Source organism: Canis aureus, chromosome 28, assembly GCF_053574225.1.
Source record: "Canis aureus isolate CA01 chromosome 28, VMU_Caureus_v.1.0, whole genome shotgun sequence".
NCBI classification, from domain to species: domain Eukaryota; kingdom Metazoa; phylum Chordata; class Mammalia; order Carnivora; family Canidae; genus Canis; species Canis aureus.
The window spans coordinates 14,146,300-14,168,024 of NC_135638.1; the positions used below are offsets into that span (position 1 = coordinate 14,146,300).

General features: G+C 37.1%; 1 long non-coding RNA gene and 1 pseudogene across 3 annotated transcripts in view; both read left to right on the forward strand.

Annotated features, from left to right (window-relative positions):
- LOC144300445 (uncharacterized) overlaps positions 1–21,725 on the forward strand; it is a 215,475-nt gene that overhangs the window by 26,710 nt on the left and 167,040 nt on the right. For both annotated transcript variants that reach the window (XR_013367071.1, XR_013367070.1), the window contains exons 6-7: positions 4,046–4,219; positions 15,412–15,649. This is a non-coding gene — a long non-coding RNA (uncharacterized LOC144300445). The remainder of the gene's footprint in view (positions 1–4,045; positions 4,220–15,411; positions 15,650–21,725) is intronic.
- Positions 1–21,725, forward strand: part of LOC144300444 (small ribosomal subunit protein uS13-like) — a 119,248-nt pseudogene that overhangs the window by 18,399 nt on the left and 79,124 nt on the right. The window lies entirely within an intron of this gene.

The window sequence follows — 21,725 nt, forward strand, 5'->3', positions numbered from 1 at the left end:
TAGATAACCAATTATGATATAAAAGTTTCAGTAGTATAATGATAGACAAAGTGAAATGGGAACACAGAGGAGGGAATATATTACAGAAGTCCAGGATGTCTTCCCAGGGTGGAAAGATGAGTATTAAGTTCTAGGAAAATAAAACTGGGAGGAAAGCCCTGAGTTTGATAGTACTATTCATGTATAACACATGGTATATGCTCCACAAATCACTGCAGGTGACCAGTGGGCATGAAGTAAGGTACTAGTTCATTTAAAAAGAGAGAATCCATATCATTGTCTATTTTGCTGATATTAGCAACCATACTTCTAAAGAATTTTTAGTAATATAAGAAAATGTTTTTACTTAGACTGTTTTTAAAAAGTAGAATATAAAATTACGCACACAATTGGATTCTAAAGATTTATTTTTTTCGTTTAGAGTTTCCAAATGTCTCACAAAGGGAATATATTAATCACGCCTTTCCCCATTTATAACCAACACGTTTATCAAAGTAGCAGAAATAAAATAGGAAAACAAAGAAATGGAAGAGGGAGATATATAAGATTATTAGTCATAATTGTCTCAGAATGGTGAGGTTATGTGTGATTTTTGTTTCCTTTATACTCTTCTGAAATGTCAAGTTTTCTACAAGGAACTATAATTGAAACATGAGAAAAATAGATTCCATTTACTTGCTCATTAATTCATTTAACAAATAAGTATGTGTTTAGCGCTTATTACGTGCTTAGCACGTGCTAAAATTAGAAGCTTGGAGGTTATTTAATGTAAACAATTTGTTTGAGTTATTAGAAAGACTCAGAGAGGGGCACCTGAGTGGCTCAGTTGGTTAAGCAACCAACTCTTGGTTTCGGCTCAGGTCATGATCCCAGCATCCTGGGATCAAGCCCCAAGTCAGGCTCCCTGCTCAGCGGGGAGTCTCCTTGTCTCCCTCTCCCTCCAACCCTACCCCTACTAGCATTCTTACTCTCTCTCAAATAAATTAATTAATTAAAAAAAACAGAACTCCGAGGACATATGACAACCTTAGGTAGATAGGTAGTAATCGGACTCAAACAGGGATCACTCTCCTCTGGTTCTGGACTTTCTTTTTTATCATCTTAACACTATGTGCAGGAAGGAGTGATTTGACCACATAATCAAATAGCAGTATGTCCCTTACTGGATATCCTTCCATAATGTATCCCTTGTTACACTAACTTTACATTCTGCATTCAGAAGTTCTGTTTTGTAAATACCATTTCTCCATTCTGAGACTTTTACAGGCTGCTCTTTCCCTCTCAAATAAAGTTTGGACTTTTCTACCCTGACATTCAAGGCCTTCTTTAGTCTGGTTTTTGCATATTTTTAATATATTACATTTGGTCTGCTCATTGCTCAGATACAGAAAATAACAAACTTATCATGTGTGATTTTCATGCTCCATGATTATTCTCAGCTTTCCAAATATTATTAAGTAATTTTCTCAACAGAGGTGTGTGGTCAGAGGGAAAGACAGCTAGTGACTAATCAATGAACAGGACTGAACCTAAAACTATAGAACATAAAAGTTTAGCTTCTGTTGGGTCTCTACTTAACAGGTGTATGATCATTGGTAAATAATTTTGTCTTCTTTGAAAAGCCTATGCACATTATAGGATTATTGTTCATTTCTTCACTTGTAAATTCTCATGTAATGAGTTTTTTTATTACATATTTCCTATTCACCAAGCTCTGTGTTGGGGTCTGGGCATTCATCAGAATCAGATGGGCATAGTCTCTGTGATCCTGGATGTTCAGGGAAAAGACAAAAGCACCAAGTAAACTAGTCACTACAAATTGTGACAAATATGAAGAAAACAATAAGAGAGCAAGAAAGGGAAATTAAGAAAGAAATAGTATGATAATATTTTAGCAAAAAAATGAGGGGGAAGTAGCTTAGCTAATGGTAGGGAATAGGTTTTTTAAGTAGAATATTATGTACAGAACCCTGAGATGGGAAAGGCTTTGTAATACTTGAAGAACTAAAAGAAGACTCTAGCCAAGAATGAAGTGGAGAGGACAATGGCATGAGATATGCTGGAGATGGGCAGGGACCGGATCCTGAGGGCCTTACAGGCCATAATAAAACATATAAATGTTATTCTAAGGGTTAACAGATAGCAGGAGGGTTTTAAGCCAGGGAATGACATAACTGATTTAAATGGTCTTACTTTAAATGGAGAATGGAATGAAGAAAAATCCAGTAATTGTAACCCAAGGCAGCAATAATGAAGGCCCAGACAAAGGAGTGACAGTGAGTATAGGTAGAGAGAAAGAAAAGGAGAGAGAGAGAGAGAGAGTAGACATACTTAAGACATATTTTTGGAGGTAGAAATTGTGAAGATGTTATAGAATAATGAACTGGACAAATTAAGTAAACTACAAAATACTGTGAACACTTAGAGTTTTACCGCCACCCCTCTGGGCCTTGTGGAACTGAGAGGGCAATAAGGATTTCTTCTGCTGCCAGTGAGGCTTTCTTGTGTCTGCTCTTTGTATACATGCTGGATCACGTGTCCTATCCAACTAAATCTGGTCTTCTAAAAAATTTACCTTTTTCTTAAACTCATTTATTCAAAAACTATTGAGCTCTTAGCATTAATCTAAAGGTAAAGGATTTGAATATAAGTTGATCCAAAATATGATTTATATATTGTTTTCATTCAAAGATATTCTTTAAAAACAAAAGAAGCTCCTTTATCAAACTATGAGAATTGTGTGCTGGCATAAGCAAAGTATGTTGATGGAGAATATAAAAACAAAGTCATAATTTGCACTAGAATTTAAAGTCGCAGAGACTCAGTATTTTTATATCTAACTAAGGAATAATGAGCAGTGTAAAGATTATTAAAGATGACCATTGCATAGAAATAGGTCTTTGATTTTAGAATCTTTATTTTACCAATAAAATGTAGTACTGTAAATTAATCTTAGTAAATTTCCCTACCTTAGTAAGCTCATATATGCTTCTAGACAAACAAGTCCCCCTACCTACCAAAACAAAATGAAAGATGCCTTTTTTGTTCCAGTTTAACCTCATTGTTCTTTGAGGAGGTCCTGAATTTCAAATAGATCCAGTCATTCCAAAATAATGATAAAATCTAAACAATCTACCTACTTCAAGTTCTAGCCTTTGTTTAAAGTAAGTGGATTAACATTTTCATTGTTGGGATTTTCTCCAATCTAGGTTTGATAGGTTATCAGAAAAAAAAAAAAAAAAAAAAAAAAAACACCATGGCAGTCCTCCTTAGCTCATTCCCCTCACTTTATCCTCCCATTCCTAAACCCTTTTCTTTCTTCTAAGATGATAGCATTCTTTTTTTTTTTTTTTTTTAACTGCAGGCAATGGTCTAATACCTCCCTTTAATCACAGTTGGAAAAGTTTTTCTTTGTTGAGAAGCTTTTGACAAATGTTTGCCTAATATTAAAGTGCAGATGTCTCTCTAAATTTTTTAATATGGAGAGCGTTAATGATTTCTGTTCTTTCCCTATCACTTTTTTTTAGAGCACTTGTAGTACGAGACAGACCAAAATAAAATTTTCAAGAGTTCATGCTTCTAACCACCCCAAGGGGTGCTCATTGGTCTCCTTGTGCTTCATGCCTAAAGTTGTCTGTTTTCCTATGTAATCTTTTTCACTGCATTGGCCCCAAAGGAGAAAGTAACCTAAGTCCTTTTAACAAGTCTATACATGTTATTTGGGAATAGGAAGACTGTTTCAATGCCATGATCAGTCCTTGTCATCAATAGATTATACCTCCTTTTCTTTTTTCCCACTTCTTAATGATCTGGTCAAGTATACATTCTCTCTCTCTGAATGTTTCCTAGACACTGAAATGTATAGCTTACATAATTTCATTATCTCATCAATAATGGCAAATTGAAAAGCAATTATGGTAAATATTGATCTATGTTCTCTGATATGCAATGTAAAGTCATTTTATATATGTAGATATATAAAATATATTCCATTTATTCCTGTCTCTCTTCCTCCGTCTTTTTTTCCTCTGTCTTTTCTGACCAGATGTCAAGTTCATATCAGCTGTTATCAACAAGACCATTCCTTGCACAAGGAAACACATCTACATTCTGACAAAAATGGTCTTCTAGGAATGGCAGTTTTAACCTATATCGTTGACTTTCTAAGCCTTTCCCCTTGGAAGGTGCCGGAAGTTTCACTGTCAGCATGGGGATAAAGGTAATTGAGAACTTTTGAAACTGGAGAGGCAGTTACATGCAGCAGAGCTGGCCCAGAAGCAGCATTTCAGAGGGTAGGTTCTTTCCAGTCTGAGCTGGAGAATCTGAGCAAGATACTTACTTAGCTTATCTGGGCCTTGGCTTCCGTCTCTGTTAAATAAGAATAATACTTTATAGGTTCAAAAGTATATCAGCGCACTTTATAAAATATGTTAATTGTTGCTATCACTCAGTTAAAAGTAAAGGCAACAACAAAATTTTAAAAGTAAAGGCAAAAATTATAAATAAAGAAATAAAAGTAGGAATTTGAAAAATCAAACTTTGGAGGCTCTGGTCCAACAATACCTTGTCCTAATCTGAATTTCCCACCTTTCTGTCATTAACTTGCTTTGCATTCTTCCTCTAAACATATGTGTGAAATAATATATATTCTCAGTTGTGTTTTTATTTATTTATTTATTTATTTTAATTTTTATTTATTTATGATAGTCACAGAGAGAGAGAGAGACAGAGAGAGAAGCAGGCTCCATGCACTGGGAGCCTGATGTGGGATTTGATTCCGGGTCTCCAGGATCACGCCCTGGGCCAAAGGCAGGCACCAAACCGCTGCGCCACCCAGGGATCCCCTCAGTTGTGTTTTTAAAGAGCTCTACAAATACCTAGAACTCATTAGTCATTCACAATTAGAATGTTTTAATGGGAAGTTAAGGCAACTACACTGAGAACATAGAGGAGTTTTATTAAGGAAGAACATAGCAATCATTAGGAAATACGACATTTTCAACGAATTGGATCAGGCCCAAACAGAAGGAAGCAGTGAGGTCTTGGGACAGCACTGGGATCTTAGAGAATCACCAGCCGGAGAGAGAAACAGGGAGAGAAAGATGGAGATAAGACAGACTTCACATCTTGTAGAATTTTCCTCTTTATGTAGAAAATGGGGGAAAGCTTTCTTTATTCCTCTATCCTCAGTAATTCTTCTAGGACTCAGAATTCAAGCAAGTAGTATATATATATATAAGATTAACCAGGTTTTTGTGCACTTGCCTAGGAACTCAACCATCACAGTGTTTCTGAAAGAAAAAATGTATTCCAACTTCCAAAGAGCCAACCCTCAAATGCATTTTTGGAATGCAATCTGTTTGAAAGTGAAATAACCAGGCAGCCTGTATAAGTTCTCTTTTGAAAGAGTTTGCAGTTAGAAACATATCAGCTTCTGTGAAAAACTGTTTTCTAATGGGGGCTAAATCTTTTGTAGCTATCTTATATACTTTCTGGAAGGAGATGGACTATAAATATATACATGAGGTGTATAGATTAAAACATTTAGGTAGATTTTAAGATTTTCAGGACATAGCTGTAGAATACTTTCTCCATATTCAGACATCCTGGAGATCTTTTTTTTTTTTTTTTCCATAGCCCTGAAATCAACTATTTACTTTAGTATATAACAGGCCTTTCTTAAATATATCTTAAGAATAATCTCATCTATAATAAATCATATCTATATGAAAAAAAGCTCGGCAAAACGCGTAATACTGTAGCCATGTCCATGGTTTATTAAACCCTCTCTGGAGTATATAGAATTGCTTATACTTACAATTTAAAAATTAAAATGGCAGGTTTGGGTGAAATAATTTCCAAGGTTCAACAAGTATTTGAACTTTTTCCGATCAGGAGAGTTATAACTTAGAATTTCTCCTATAGTAATTTTACTCAGATAAATGATATGAATAATGAATTATTCATTACTAAATTATTCCAGCCAACTTATTCTTTTTACACCCTAGCTTATGACTGCAACCCTAGTAAAATTCGTGTTCAAGAAAAGAGATAACATATTTTTCTTCCTAAGGGTAGTCACCCATAAGTAAGGTCCAAACCAGGACACTCTTCTCCAGAAAAATGCTAAACCAGACACTAAGCATAGAATAGGACTAACGTGGGAAATCCTGACTCTGGTACCCAAGGCATAGTTGTGCTTTGGCTGCCCAAATTTCCCGCTCAGCACGGTGTGATCTGAGAGGAGGTAGTGTGAATTAGTGCAAAGAACTCACTGACCCAACTGATTCAGGTTCTCTGCTAGAGAACTGACACATCATCCACCAGCTCTTTAAAACAGGAAACTGGAGAAAGCTTTCCTTCACCTCCGCCTTCCAACCACTGATCAAATCTTGCTATTTTCACTTCTTACTTCCATCCACTTCTATTCACTCCACTATCACTACCTTAGTTCAGGTCATCATTGTCCATCACCTGCATGATCACAGCAGCTTCCTATTGGTTTTCCATTACATCCTGACCCCTCCAATCCATTCTTCACATCAATGCCTAACTAGTCTTTCTCAATTGATCATTCTCCTTCTTAAAATCCTTATTGGGTCCCCATTGTCCTCAGATCAATCTTTACCTTGTCCTGTAAGACTGTCCATAATTGGATACTTATCTCTAGCCTCCCCCTTCATCGCTCCCTGCCCACTCCACCTGCACACCATGCTTCAACATATTGAATTTTACCCAGTTCCTGGAATGCACCTCCCATTTAACAATATTTTGCTTAAACATTTCCTCCTCCATACTCCCCATTCTAGCCCCCCATCCCACTCCTGTGCCTGAAATTCCATCTTCATTACTTACATCTCATCTTAGAAAAGGCTACCAGAAAGCCTACCTCCCTGTAGGCTCCTAGTCCTTCTTATGCACTACCATCACAATAATCTCTACTTCTCTCCTCAGAGCTCGTATTCAAACTGTGGGTTGCTTCTTTGTCTGAAATCCCACTGGACTGTGATCTCTGTGAGGGCCTTCACTTCAAGTTTTCCTATCCTTGACTTTCCAGCAACCTGTTTTACACAACACATCAAGAAAATCCATTTGCTTCCAAAAATGCCAACCTGACTTTGTGCACATTCCTAATCCCCAGCTTTCAGTCCCAATTTTTATATTTTTTTTGCATATCACAGTAAATAGCTAATCATACCATCTTGACTCATTCATTTTCTCCCATGCTGTAGGGCTTCTCCTTCAGTGGAAACGAATACCATGTACCTTATGAGTGCCTTAGGGCAAACAACATATGGAAAGGAAAATTGGCTTATTGCCATAAAAAACACAAACTCAGCAGATTTTTCTTTCCTCCTAAATTTAACTCAATGAAGAAAAGTGCTTACATCACCAAAGCTTCAGAGACCCCAGGGAAGTCACTGACAGCTGATTTCTCAATCTCTCCCCAAAGTACTGTAAAGGGCAAATGCCTCCAGTTTTAGGATCCATGCATTCACAAATTGGTGAAGGTGCTTAAAAATCATAAAATACTATGTAGAGATTCATTAAGACATGCTTATGATCACTATATTCTTATTTCAAATTTAAGACTGTCCTTCAAACACAAAAGATATAGAAGCATAGGCTCCCCCTCAATTGGAAGAATACCCTGGAAGCACAACAATTCAGCTATGTGAAATAGACAATGAGGATAAGTTAGAGCAAACAATATATATAGTGATCTTCTGGAATTCAAGTATGAAGATGGCAACATCCATCCCTGGCTAAATGCATCCACTTCTCTATGAGCTCTATCTCAGGTCATACCGTTTTTAAAATCTCATGGCCAGACAACGACAAACTAGATGAAATGTCATTTGGAACCAGTGTGCCCAGAGTTTAAAAGAAAAAATTTTTGCCCCTTGGATCCTAATTTCAGTAACTCATTTTTTCCGTGGATATTTATTTAAGGCTGGTTGAGAAGGGTGCTGTGATGGTCCAAGCTACTATCGATACATAATTGACTAGAGCTGTTAGAATAATTGATCATATTTTAGGTAACTGTTTAGTATACTAGTATTCTTTCTGTATTTTGAAAGAATTCATTTTAGAAATTACTTGAGTATCTGGGAAACACAAGTGCTTACTTACATGCAGCATAGGTTAGCACTCACTGTAATTTAGATCGTGGGTAGCCTACCCTGTCCACTTTTTTCCTACTGCAATTAAGAGGAAATCTCATAATGTCCCATCCTGAGTGATCTGGTCTTGCTTGTTTCTCCAGTTCTACCTCGTTCCTTGCCCAGTATGCTGTATCCACACTGGACTTATTTCAGGTCCTCAAACACTTGAGAGTCTTACTTGGCTGGACCTTTTGCACATGCTGATCAGTCTGGAATGCTATGCTCTTACCTCTTTCCTGGCTGGCTGCTTTATAGACCTTAGATATTCGTCTAAAAGTAACTTTCCTAGAAAAGCCTTCTTTGACTATCTGTTTCCTCTCTCCTGTTTTTCTCTAACATAGCCCCAAGATTTTCCTTTCACAGGGCTCATACAATTTGTTATTATTTGTTTGTGTGTTGTCTCTTTCCTACTAGACTATAAACACCTTGAAAGCAGGAGCTGCATCTAACTTATTCATTATTTAATTCCTAGCACATGGCCTGGCACAATGCCAGGCTCTCAATATGTATTTATTGAATGAATGTATGAATACTGGATTGGAAAAATACACATGATGTTAGTTCTGTGAATTAGGCATTGCTTTGTATGGGTTTATATTCTATTAATCTCAACATATATTTAGAAGAAATATTCATATAGCATCAGTATTGAATCATAAATACAAAGATATTCAGACTTACAGTAGTAAAGATGATTTTAAAATAGTTTTGAAGAACACCAGTTCTCCAAGGATTTGTGGCCACTAGAATAGATGTGGAAGGTTTAGAAGATTGTGTTAAATCTTGCTTATACTGTGACATAGCCTGGAAATCATCTTAATCATCTTTTCATTCTTTCAGTCATTTTTTTTAAAGATTTTTATTTAATTACTTGACAGAGAGAGAGAGAGAGCAAGTACAAGCAGGGGGTGGGGAGAGGGAGCAGCAGACTTCCCACCAAGCAGGGAGCCCAACATGGGGCTGGATCCCAGGACCCGGGGATCATGACCCGAGCCGAAGACGCTCAGCCGACTGAGCCACCAAGGCACCCCTCTTTCAGTCATTTGAAAGAGATCCTTGGTAAAAACGTTTTCTTCCTGAGACTTTTTAAAGCATAAATAGTGTAAATTTTCTCTCTTCAAAAAGTCCAGTAAATTCAAGTAGTTGATTTTAATCAGTTAAGGTTTTTTCTGCACCTAACAATCACTGGTCTAATCTTTGCTTTTCTGTACTTCTGTAAAATCGTAATTTAACTTTCTTTAACTCTTACTAGATGCTGTAGAGACCAAGATGAGTTCCCTATAGTAGGCCATGGCCCAACAGGAAACATGCATAAACAGTTATTTATAATTCAGCGTAGTCAAGCGAGGGAGTTATGCTCTCAAGAACTACTTCAACCAACTTGAGGGCATCAGAGTCAGTTTCCTACAGGAAGTGGCACATGAACTAGAACTTCAAGGGTGCATAGAACTAAACTGGGAGAAGTGGAAATAAAGGGCACAGCATGCACAAAGACAAGAAGCATTGAAACAAGAAGTATTTCACTGTGTTCCAGGCATCATAAGCAGTTCAGTGTCCCTGGAGCATAAATTTTGGAGGAGTGGAAACTATTGAGGCTCGAGAGGTAGTCAGGGCCAGATGCAGGAAAGGGAGCTTGTATCTTATTAGGGCGCTTGGACTTTATACTCTAGGCCATGGGGATCCACCAAAGGGTTTCATGGGAATTGTTAATAGTTAATCTCTCTGGGAATATATCCAAAGGAAGTAAAAACACTAACTTGAGAAGATATATGCACCCCCATGTTCTTAGCAGCATTATTTATAATAGCCAAGGCATAGAAACAATCTAAGTATCTATCAATAGATGAATGGATACAGATGTTGTCATGTATGTATATATCTATATCTATATAGACAAATATACGGACACACAATGGAATATTACTTAGCCATTAAAAAAAGAGAAAATCCTACCATTCGTGACAACATAGACAGACCTTGAAGGCACTATGCTAAGTGAAGTAAGACAGAAAGACAAATACTATATACACACTTGTATGTAGAATAGAAAAAAACAAAACCCATATGAAGAGGTTAGACTTGTGGTTACAGAGGAGGAGGATGGGAGAGGAAGAAGGAATTGGAGGAAGGTGGTCAAAAGGTACAGACTTCCAGTTATAAGATAAATAGATGCAAAGGATACGATGTATAGCATGATGACCACAGCCAGCACTGCTGTGTGATAGATAAGGAAGTTGTTAAAAGAATAAAACCTAAGAGTTTTCTTTTTTCTTTTTTTATACTGTATTTATATGGAAGATGGATGTTATCTGAACGTATCATGGTAATCATTTCACAATGTATGTAAATCCAACCATCGTGCTTTATGCCTTAAATTTATACAGTTATGTATATCAATTATTTCTCAATAAGACTGGGGAAAAAATAGTTAATCTCCAAGAACATGTGAATTGAAAAATTTTATGTAAATTACTTTCCATTTTTACACTACTAGCAGTTGGAAGAGACATATCATGAACAAAAACTTCAAAAGATTTACAATTGGGCACTCTTAATTGTGTTTATTCCAAACACTTTCCACATCAAAACGGATGTTTAAAATGAATAAATTTGATATTGTGAAGTAGTCCATCTTTAGTCCTGATGTTTATTAAATAGAAAGATTCAAAAATCATCCAATTATTCTTGGAAAATGTGCATGAATGTGTGGTATTTGGAACTCTATTTTAGAACCCAAATGTCATAGACATCTGGACACAAAAATTATGCAAGAGAGACCTTTAGAAATGTGTTACTAATTATTGACTCTTCCCTGCAACAACACAACTGAGCCTTTGTTATACGCACTATGTGCAGTACTGCTATAGACTGTGGCTTTTTCACATTATGTTTTATTTTCATAAGATATTCCTTATAACTAGCATCACAAAACACTCCATGGAGTTAATAATAAAGATAGTAAGCCTCACAAACAAATGAATTATGTTAGCAGTGATGAACAGACTAAACAATAGCTTAGGAAAAATTGTATAAGGGAAGTAGAAGAAATATGATCAAGCTAGCTGAAAATATAGGCAACTAGGAAAATTCAGGGTGACTAGCTATAATGGAGAGGCCATGTGCAGTTGCAGAATCAGTAGAACTGGACTTATGACTTACCAAATATGTCTATTCATCTCTCTGTGCCCTAATTTATTATCCATAACAAAATGATAGTGCTTTGTAGTATTAAGGTCTTCTTCTATTGTAAAATATAGATTATAAGAGTTTAAAATACCATGGGTTCAGCTACTATTAAGTACCTACTATATGCACTAGGAACAGTTCTCAGTGATAGCGTCTGAGAACCAGGCAAGATCTCGGTTCTTATAGAGCTTAAATTCTAGTATAGAGGAAAAGACAAGCTCTTTTTCCTCTAGTTGGGAAGAGCTATAAATAAAATAATTGTAGCTAGTAGCAGGAAAATAAGACAGGATCATATTCTAAAGAGGAACTGGGTGGTCTGGGGGAACATTACAGAGGCAAGCAGGGAATGGCTAAGACCTAAAGAAAGAAAAGCATCCAGATTTGTGAAATCCAAGAGCCAAGACATTCCTGCTGGAAGTTCCAGTGCCAAAGACCTGGGTAGAAAACAGACTAGACTTCCTTGAGAAACACAGAGAAGCCAGTGGGGTTGGAATATAGAAATGAATGGAAGGAGGACAAGAAAAAAGGTAAACTAAGTCATGTAGATCCTGACAGGCTATGGTAGGAAGTTTGAATTTTATTTTAAGTGCAATGGGCAGCACTAAGAGTAATTTAAGCTGGAAAGTATCATGATCTAATTTATTTAAAAATATCACGTTGGCCGCCGTGTTGGGGCTTCATTGCAGATGGCACAGTGAAAGCAAAGAAACCAATTTCAGAGGCTATTGTAAAATGCCGGGTAAGAGACAATGGTGACTTAGACTAGATGAAGAGAGAGAGGCCTGAAATATGTTGAGTGGTGATATATTGTTCTAAATCTTTGTATTTAAATGTCTTCAGTGTTAATGTGATATTTTAGAAGCTGGATCAGATTAACTCATAAATTTTGTAACCTTGATTTAAACTCAATGAAAAATGAAGGAGTTTAGCTAGGATAAGAGTAATGCCAAATAAATGTCATTTGCTCTGAAACTTTCTATACTGAATTTGGTGCCATATGTATTTGGGGATTTTCACCCAGGTTTGCAAATAAAGAAAAATGGGGAATTTAGAAAAATAAATCATATATCTTTATGATAATTTGACCAGCATGGATTCCAGTAGAATTATATATTATTAAATATATGAATTTATTATTTTATGAAGCATTAAAGTAGATATTTTCAAAGGATGGTCTCCTTACTTTGAATAATTCCCTCTAAGCCAGTTTGGCACAATTAAACAACTGGGACTATCCTTTAAAAATATATAAAATGTACCATTTCTGTTGCAGTTTCATTACATTTGTAAAGTAATACGGAAAAATAAACTGGCCAATAACAGTAGAAAATCAAGATGTGGGGATCCCTGGGTAGCTCAGCGGTTTGGTGCCTGCCTTTGGCCCGGGGTGCGATCCTGGAGTCCCGGGATCAAGTCCCGCATCGGGCTCCCGGCATGGAGCCTGCTTCTCCCTCCTCCTGTGTCTCTGCCTCTCTCTCTCTCTCTGTCTATCATAAATAAATAAATAAATAAATAAATAAATAAATAAATCTATCTTAAAAAAAAAGAAAAAGAAAATCAAGATGTGTACTTAATTCTAAGAGAGCTAAGGAATAAAGGATGTTAAAATTACCTGCATCTTATTTAAAGATATTAGCATGCTGTATCAAAATGTATAATATAAACATAGATACTTCTTAGGTTTACAAAATGTCATTTGTAGGCTGCTTACTTAAAACTTGGGAATAATTTTCCCATAGAAATAATATAACCTCCCAGGCCAGTCCAAAAAAATATGTTTAACCATTATATCACTATATAGTCAAGTATTAGTGAGTGGAACCATACGTTAAGGTTACAGGAAGCATAAGGGCCTCCTTATGTAAGAGGAATATGAAGAATAAAAATATTCCCATGCTTTCTCTGGATATAGGCATAACTCTGGAAAATTACCTTGCCATATAATAATTTTGGCAACTCTGCTCTGAAAGTACTGGCTCTGGGCAGTCCAGGTGGCTCAGTGGTTTAGCACCGCCTTCAGCCCAGGGCCTGATCCTGGGGACCGGGGATCAAGTCGAGTACCATGTCGGACTCCCTGCATAGAGCCTGCTTCTCCCTCTGCCTGTGTCTCTGCCTCTTTCTCTGTGTCTCTCATGAATAAATAAATAAAATCTTTAAAAAAGTCCTGGCTCTTATATTACTTGCACACCTACTAGTTAGTTGAACCCTATTTTGTATACTCCTCGAATTGCTCTTTTCCCTCAAATTATCTGCCTCCTCTACTCACCAAATTATTCTGGTTTTTCTTCAGTGTCATTTAAAAGTTAGGAAAGCAATCTGACTAAACAACATATTAATCTATAAATGACTGGTCAATAATTAAACTTCAGAACTATGTGTACCTCAAAAATGGATGCCTATTAGCCTGACTGAATTCCTAACATAAATTCAGGCATTCTGGTAAAGTAAAAGGATTTTACACAATATGGGATAGCATATATTAAAGAGAAAAAGAATGGAGCTGCATAATTTTTCCTACTTTCTTTACTTCTAGAGTCTCAGCTCCATGTACAAATTCCTTGATGTATTTTTAACCAAGTTGGCCTTTATTACAGTTCTTTGAGTGAGTAATGCCGTTTACAGAAGAAATTGATATATCTCTACTTTTCTCAGCCATATATCAATAATCCATCCCATTAGAACATAGTCCTGTTGAGCTTTTTCCCCCAACCAGGGCTAAGTACCAATCCTTCACTCATCTAAGAGCTTTTCCCCTCCACTGAAATGGTTCTTGAAGTCTTTCACATTTTCTGTAAAGTTTTCCTAGGCAGGTCAGAGAACAGAGAACAGTAATTGCATATATGGTGTCACTCCGTCTGGAGCTGAAGACACCTACATCTTTGCCTCCTGTTTGGTGAGACATAGTAGAAAGACCAGTTTTTGTATTGGTGCTGTTACTAAGCTTAAGCAAATCATTTCCATTTTGTGTGTCTGTTTCCTTATCCAACTGGAAGATGGACATGTGTGTATAGGGAGTTGTAAGGGGTATGTAATACCTGGTCATCTTCTCTACCAAATTGATGCCCAGATCAAATAAGATGATTTATGTGAAAACTCTTTGAATAAATAGAAAGCACTGTATTTTAAAACACAGCTATTTGTTGAGCTCTCACTATGTCCAGGTAGTATTCAGTATTTCTCTATGCTTTATATCATTTAATCCACAAACAAGAAGGTATTAGTAATTCCATTTTACAGAGGAGGAAATGGAGGCTTAGATCAGTTAAATGCCAAAAGTCCAAAGGATGTGGTCAGATCACTATAGTCATATGGCATGTCAGTGGTAGAGCTGGGCTGTGAACCCAGGCCTGTCAGGCTCCAGTGCCTGTCCCTTCACACTGGATTATACTGCGACCCATTCTACATATGTTAAGTCAGTATGAGCTGCCTCATTTATTTTTATGAACCCTACATACACTTATCCCTAAAACATACACTCTAAATCCAATTTATTAATTTTATGGTGACTTATTCTACCAATTTTGCTGTTCATGTGTTACATGTTAATGTTCTCTGTAAAATCATAGACTTCTTTAAGGTCCATTTTCTCTAGCGTTCTTTATGTAGTTCTTAACACAGATGTATAAGCAATCTTTCTAAGTATTTTATGATGAGGAGGAGGAAGAATCAAGAATCTAGGTTGGGGGAGGGTGAATGAATCTATTGAAAAGGGTTCACAAAACAAATACTCCTCACAGGAACAGCTGAAAGTTTTAATATTTCTAAGTGGCCAGCTATAGTATAGTTAAGCACCAAAATATGCTAATATTGTATAAAGATAATTTTAAAAATTGTGTGTGGGTAGTGAGTTGTGAGTCACATACTGAAAGAGGCTTAGCTTTTTTTTTTTTTTGTATTATATAAATAATTGGAATCACATTTCAGAAAAGCGTCCAAAATAGAGCAACTAGGATTAAAACTTAAAAAAAATACACTAAATCATTTCTTTTTTCTTAGAAGCTGGCATTGATTTATATCTATATAGTAGATCAAAACCAAGTATATTTTATCTGTTATACAGGTGTGAAACATAATGCAGATAATACACAAGTTATGCCCCTCAAGGCCATGAATAATTGTGGCCAACCTTGGACAAGAAGTCAGGCATCCCAAGAGTGGAATTAAAAAAAAAAAGTGAAGTCAAGTCCTGAACTACACAGAGAATACCTGTACACACACTCTCTTCTGAGCCTCTGTGACCACGGAAAACCACGGGGGAGATGATGTGAACAGAGAGCCTCTCTTTCTAGCCTCTGGCAGTGAGTAATTCTACCCAATATAACTTTATGAAGGTCACCTCCCATCTTCTGCTTTTGAATAGAGGCAGAAAGAGAAATGTTTTGAAGGGTCAGTATGAGAAAGATTCAGCTCTTCATGTTTAATTTTGACTCTTCTTTAAAACGTCATCTTGGGACTGTAGTTGTCAAGACTATCATGTGTCAGGTATAGTCAATATCGAGGGAACTACCGTTAGGTACTTCGAGAATGCTATTGCCTAGGAACAAAAATCAAAAAGTATAAAAATATGGAGGATAGGGATCCCTGGGTGGCGCAGCGGTTTGGTGCCTGCCTTTGGCCCAGGGCGTGATCCTGGAGACCCGGGATCGAGTCCCACGTCGGGCTCCCAATGCATGGAGCCTGCTTCTCCCTCTGCCTGTGTCTCTGCCTCTCTCTCTCTCTGTGTGACTATCATAAGTAAATAAAAATTTAAAAAAAAAATATGGAGGATAAAACCTGTCTTCTATAGATGAAACAGATCGTAATTGAATCCCTGAGAAAACTGCAACCAGCCAAGTCTTAATAAGGGTGTTCGCCTTACTCCTCAATCTACCTGTAAGGTGACTGAGAGGAAGTGAAAATCATAACTTGGCCAGGACAAAAGGCCAAGTAGCGAACGTCAAGAGTAAGAGGGGTGAGTTCTGAGGTCACTGTTTACTATGCACTGTCTAAACAAAACAAAATAAAACAAAACAAGTCAAAATTGTTAGCAGACTGCAAGAATCTAGGCAGTGGGAAAGACCAAACCATCTCCCCAAACAGACAGTAGGTAGTTTCTCCTACACTGGTCAGGAAAAAGTAATTTACCCTACCAGACACAGGGTGTCCAGGTCCTGATGAATAATTGTACTCTGTTACAGTGAAGTCAGGGATATTTCATCTGACTTTTTTTTTTCTTTTGGTGTGGAAGAAATGTCTTATAAGACTGGCCAGTTTCCCTTTGCTGTGAGTCCACACTCAACAAGTGGCACTCTGATTTCTAATTTTACCTCCTGTTTAAGGCAGGAGTACATAGGAATAGCAGGGTATCTAAACATGTCTATATCTTTTATTGTTAATACATTTGCATTTTGTTTTATATCTCAAGCTTTTATGGCCGTTGAGAGTCATAGCTATACCTAATAATTTAGTCAATTCACGTTCATTTTCAAAGTCAGATTTCTTAGACACAGCTAGACGTATCTGGACTAAAATCTAAAACACGTGATCAGAGCAGACTAAGGCAAGTAAGTTGGTCAGCTAGCTTTTCTCTATGATTACTTTATGCTATAACTCCAACAATAGGAAGAAGATTTTTGTGGTAAATGAAACAATCTTTTGTACTTTATGACTGAAGACAAAGAATGAGCAAATGCTATAGGTGACAGAGGCAATAAAGCTGTTTCAACTCCAGGCATCCATCTGGCTTTTGAAAACATTTGCATGTGGGGTGCCTGGGTGGCTTAGACAGTTAAGTGTCTGCCTTCAGCTCAGGTCATGATCCCAGGATCCTGGGATGGAACCCTGCATTGCGGGGGAGGGTCTCTGGTCATCAGGGAGCTTGCTTTTCCCTTTTCCTCAGCTTGCCACTCTGCCTACTTGGGCTTTGTCTCTCTGTCAAATAAGTAAAGTCTTTTTTAAAAAATTGCATGAAAGTTAAAAAATTTTCAAGTTGTCTGCATTCCCAATATCATTTAACATAGCTAAAGACTATTAGACAATATTGAAGGATGCAATCAATCTTTAAATTATGTGTCCTAAAAAAAAAAAAAAATTATGTGTCCTATTTCATGTTAGACATTTTGTACAATGTCTGGAAATCCAAACAACAAGGCATACAAATAAATAAAATGATCAGTGATAAATTGTGAGAGCATGTACAAGGTGTAGTGATGGCAAGAGAAAGAGAAGTCCCAGCTCTTGGGGCTAAGAAAGCTCCCCTTGAGCTAGGTTTTGAAAGAAATGCAATGTACTGCTCTCTTGGCCTAGGAGGAGAAAGGGAATTCCACGTAGAGGAAATAGCTGGGAACCAAAGCCTGGAAATTATGAAACAGATTGGTTTGCACAGCACATTGCTGGAATATTGTTTAAGCAATGGGAAGAGGTAGAAGGCATGCCTGTTAATGACTTGATCAATAGGGGGTTGGAGGGGATGTTTGTTGATACTGAAAATAGGGAAACAGCATGACATAAAGAAAAGTATAGTTGTCATGACAAAAAGGCAAAAGTGAGCAGGAGAGAGGAGAGCAACAAAAAGAGTGTAGGTCCTGAATTGAGGCAGTTGTAATGAGACTAAAAAAGAAAAGGCAGGTTTGAGAATGGTTTGGCAGCTAGAATCGGTAGGGCTTGGTGACAGATTGTATTTGGGGGCGAGAGAGGGAGGAACTAGCATAACGCCCAAATTACTGGCTTTGGAACATAGGGATCTTTTATTATATCTTTCTCTAAACCATTATACATTATTCATTGTGAGATTGAAGATGTGCCTTAGTCGGAAACATCATTCATTTCCGACTAAGGGAATCCCTAGATTAGAAATCAACCCCACCTACTCCCATCTATGCTTTTCCTGTCCATTTTGTGCTTTTCTCAGGAAACTATGAGATCTGGCTCCAGGGGAATAAAACAAAAACAAAAACAACATGTATAACTAAAACAGACCTATTGTCCTAGAGAAAGAAATATGAAAGCCAGAAGATACAATTAAACACATTTGGAATGCTTAGAACTAAGTGTCCATGGCTTTATCACAGACTGTAGCTGTACTCTGTGTGTACAGCTCTGCCTGGGTTTCATTAAGCATAGAAACTGGCTTTCAATAGCAAAAATGTAAAACCTTGTTCAAGTTACAGGATAACCAGAGACTTGTGCTTGAAAATTTAGATATATGTTAACAAAATTCCATCTTGACTTTTTTCTATTGGATAAAAATAATAAAGCAAATATATAATATTCTAAATATGTATTGCATTCTCATATTAAGGATGTTTGAGGGTTAAAAGGTTTACAGGGATATCATTTCTCAGATTTTGCTCAGAGTGTCATATTGCTTCATATCTTGTCTCTGTGTGGCCATTAGGGAGGCATTCTAGTGTCATGGTTGGTAAACTAAGCCCTGGAGTTAGATTGCCCCAATTCAAACACTGGGTCTGTCACTTATGCCTTTGGGCACTTCATCAGTTGCCTCTATTATCTTCTCTCTCTCTCTCTCTCTCTCTCTCACACACACACACAACTAATAATGTCAACATGATCCCTGGGTAGAGCCCAGTTCCAATAGAAATATTAGACCGGATTTGACTTCAAGAAATATATGATCTGGATCCCTGGGTGGCGCAGCGGTTTAGCGCCTGCCTTTGGCCCAGGGCGCGATCCTGGAGACCCGGGATCGAATCCCACATCGGGCTCCCGGTGCATGGAGCCTGCTTCTCCCTCTGCCTATGTCTCTGCCTCTCTCTCTCTCTCTGTGTGACTACCATAAATAAATAAAAATTAAAAAAAAAAAAAAAAAAGAAATATATGATCTAATTCAGTGGTTCTCAAGCTTTATTGGGCATTTGAATTACCTGGAGGGCTTGTTAAGACACAGATTGCTGGACTCATCCCCACATTTTTTAATTTAGTAGATCTGGGATGGGGATCAAAAGTTTGCATTTCTAGCAAATTCCAGGTGATGGTCTGGGGCCCATATTTTGAGAAATACTGATCTAATTGAAAAGAGAATTCTTTTTTTTAAAAAAAGAAGAAAATCATAATAGTACTTAGAAAACATGAGTATATAGTTTGTCATGATACTGTTTAGGAAGCTAGACTATAGATACTGGGAAATCCAATGGCTGATGAACCATTCATTTAAGTGGGAATCACTAACTTTGTTTTATTAGTAGGATGACCTTGAGTTTCGACCACTGTAGGAATTCATTCACATAATTAGAGTGTGCATTAGCCCCCAACTCAGAGAAACCAATTAATTCAACTCACCTTTTCCAGTATTTCAGGGTTTTATGCTTGAACCTGAACCAGACCAAAGTATGAACCACTAACTGGATGTACCAGACTAATTTGTTGAACTTCAGAACTAAATTAAATCCCAGATACCCTTAAACCTTTTCCTCAATTCTGAACCAAATGAAAGAGATTTGTTTGTTTAACAAAAAAAAAAAAAAAAAAAATTTGAGCTGGTTCAAATTAGAAACAAAACTTTTAGTTTTTTTTTTTTTTTTAATTTTTATTTATTTATGATAGTCACAGAGAGAGAAAGAGAGAGAGGCAGAGACATAGGCAGAGGGAGAAGCAGGCTCCATGCACCGGGAGCCTGATGTGGGATTCGATCCCGGGTCTCCAGGATCGCGCCCTGGGCCAAAGGCAGGCGCCAAACCACTGCGCCACCCAGGGATCCCAACTTTTAGTTTTTTTAAAACAATTGAAATCAAAGAGTATATTTCCTAACACACCAATTCATTAAAAGTGAAATGAAACAAAACAAAATGTTGTTTAAGATACTCCTATACTACATAATAAGTAGTTGACTGAAATGCTAAAATAGTAAATCCTGCTAAGAGTCTGGGTCCCAGCAAGAAAGAGCATTCCACTCACAGGGTTCAAATCAAAACACTTTAATGAAAGACTCCTTACAGTGATGTGGGAAGGGATTTAAGGAAACAAAAGAGGGATGTTGGAGTATCAGAAGACTGGCAACAGCAGAAAATCATGACCAAGGGGTCTAAGAGGCTGAAGAAGAACATGGCCTTTACTCAGCCCAGTGAGAAGAGGAGGCATGGAAAAGAGGCTGTCAGGCTGGAGATTTAGGCCTGGAGAATGCCTCCCCTCCCACCTCTGTGTACCACAACATACACAAAATAGAGTTGCTAAATCAAGAAGGAAATGGAGAAGAAATACCTCAGCCTTTCCCTCTTCCCAGCCTCTGATCACTTCCTGATGCCTCTCCCTGTCTGAACTGAAAATCTGGTGTCAGTGGAGTCCAGTGGAGCCCCGGTGACTGATCTGCAGGGGTCTGCTTTCTGACAGGGCAGGGCAAGTGGTGGAGGGCAAATGGAGATTGACCAGCACAATCTCCCTTTTTACTAAGTTAATGCTAGACGTTAGATGAAGTATTAGTAACTGAGTTAATGTATGTAAAATTCTTAGAAAAGTCCCTGGCAATAAAGAAGCACCATACTCTCAAAGTTAGCTATTATCGTTGCTACAGGCTGCCACTGTTTTGTGGATAAGGAAACGAAGGCTCATGGTCTTTAAGCAACTTCTCGTTGGTTAGCACTAGTGACAGAGCCCATGCTCAAATCCAGGTTTTCAGATTCTAATTTTGTATAAATTCTGCTATGAAAAATGACTACCGTAACATACAAGGTAATGTGTTGCATGCATAATTAATTTTATAATTTCTTGCAGAAAAAAAAGCATCTTTACTCTCTGGACCTGACTAAAGAAATCTGAAACCAGATTAATACCTTATATAAAAAAAATAAAATAAAATGAACTTTATTTCAAAGATATTTCTGCACATATAATAATAGTTGAAGTAATAGTAATGATGATATTAGTAGTAATAGTAATAGCTGTTAACATTTTTGAATGTTTATTTTATGTCTGGTACTATGCTATATTTCATGTCTTATACTAATATAACCACAGTATAGTTTTTTTAGTATATTGACACACAATGTTACTCTAGTTTCAGGTGTATTATACTATGCTCACCGCAAGTAGAGCTATCATCTGTCACCATACGATGCTATTACAATACTACGGACTATATTCCCTATGCTGTACCTTTTATCCTTGTGACCTATTCATTCCATAACTGGAAGCCTGTGTATCTCACTTCCTTTTACCCATTTTGCCCATTCCCCTCCCCCCATGTCACCCATTTTTGATTTCCTGTTTTTCTTTCTTTATTTTTTTTTCAACTTGGAAATCATCCACTTGGAGGATTTTGCAATTGGTGAGTTAAATATGTTTTATCTGAGTCTGCTGGCCCTTGACTGACCATTTAAGGTTTTATAAAATCATTTTAAATGTAAAAAAAAAAACAAACCCTCCCAGATAACAATATATTTT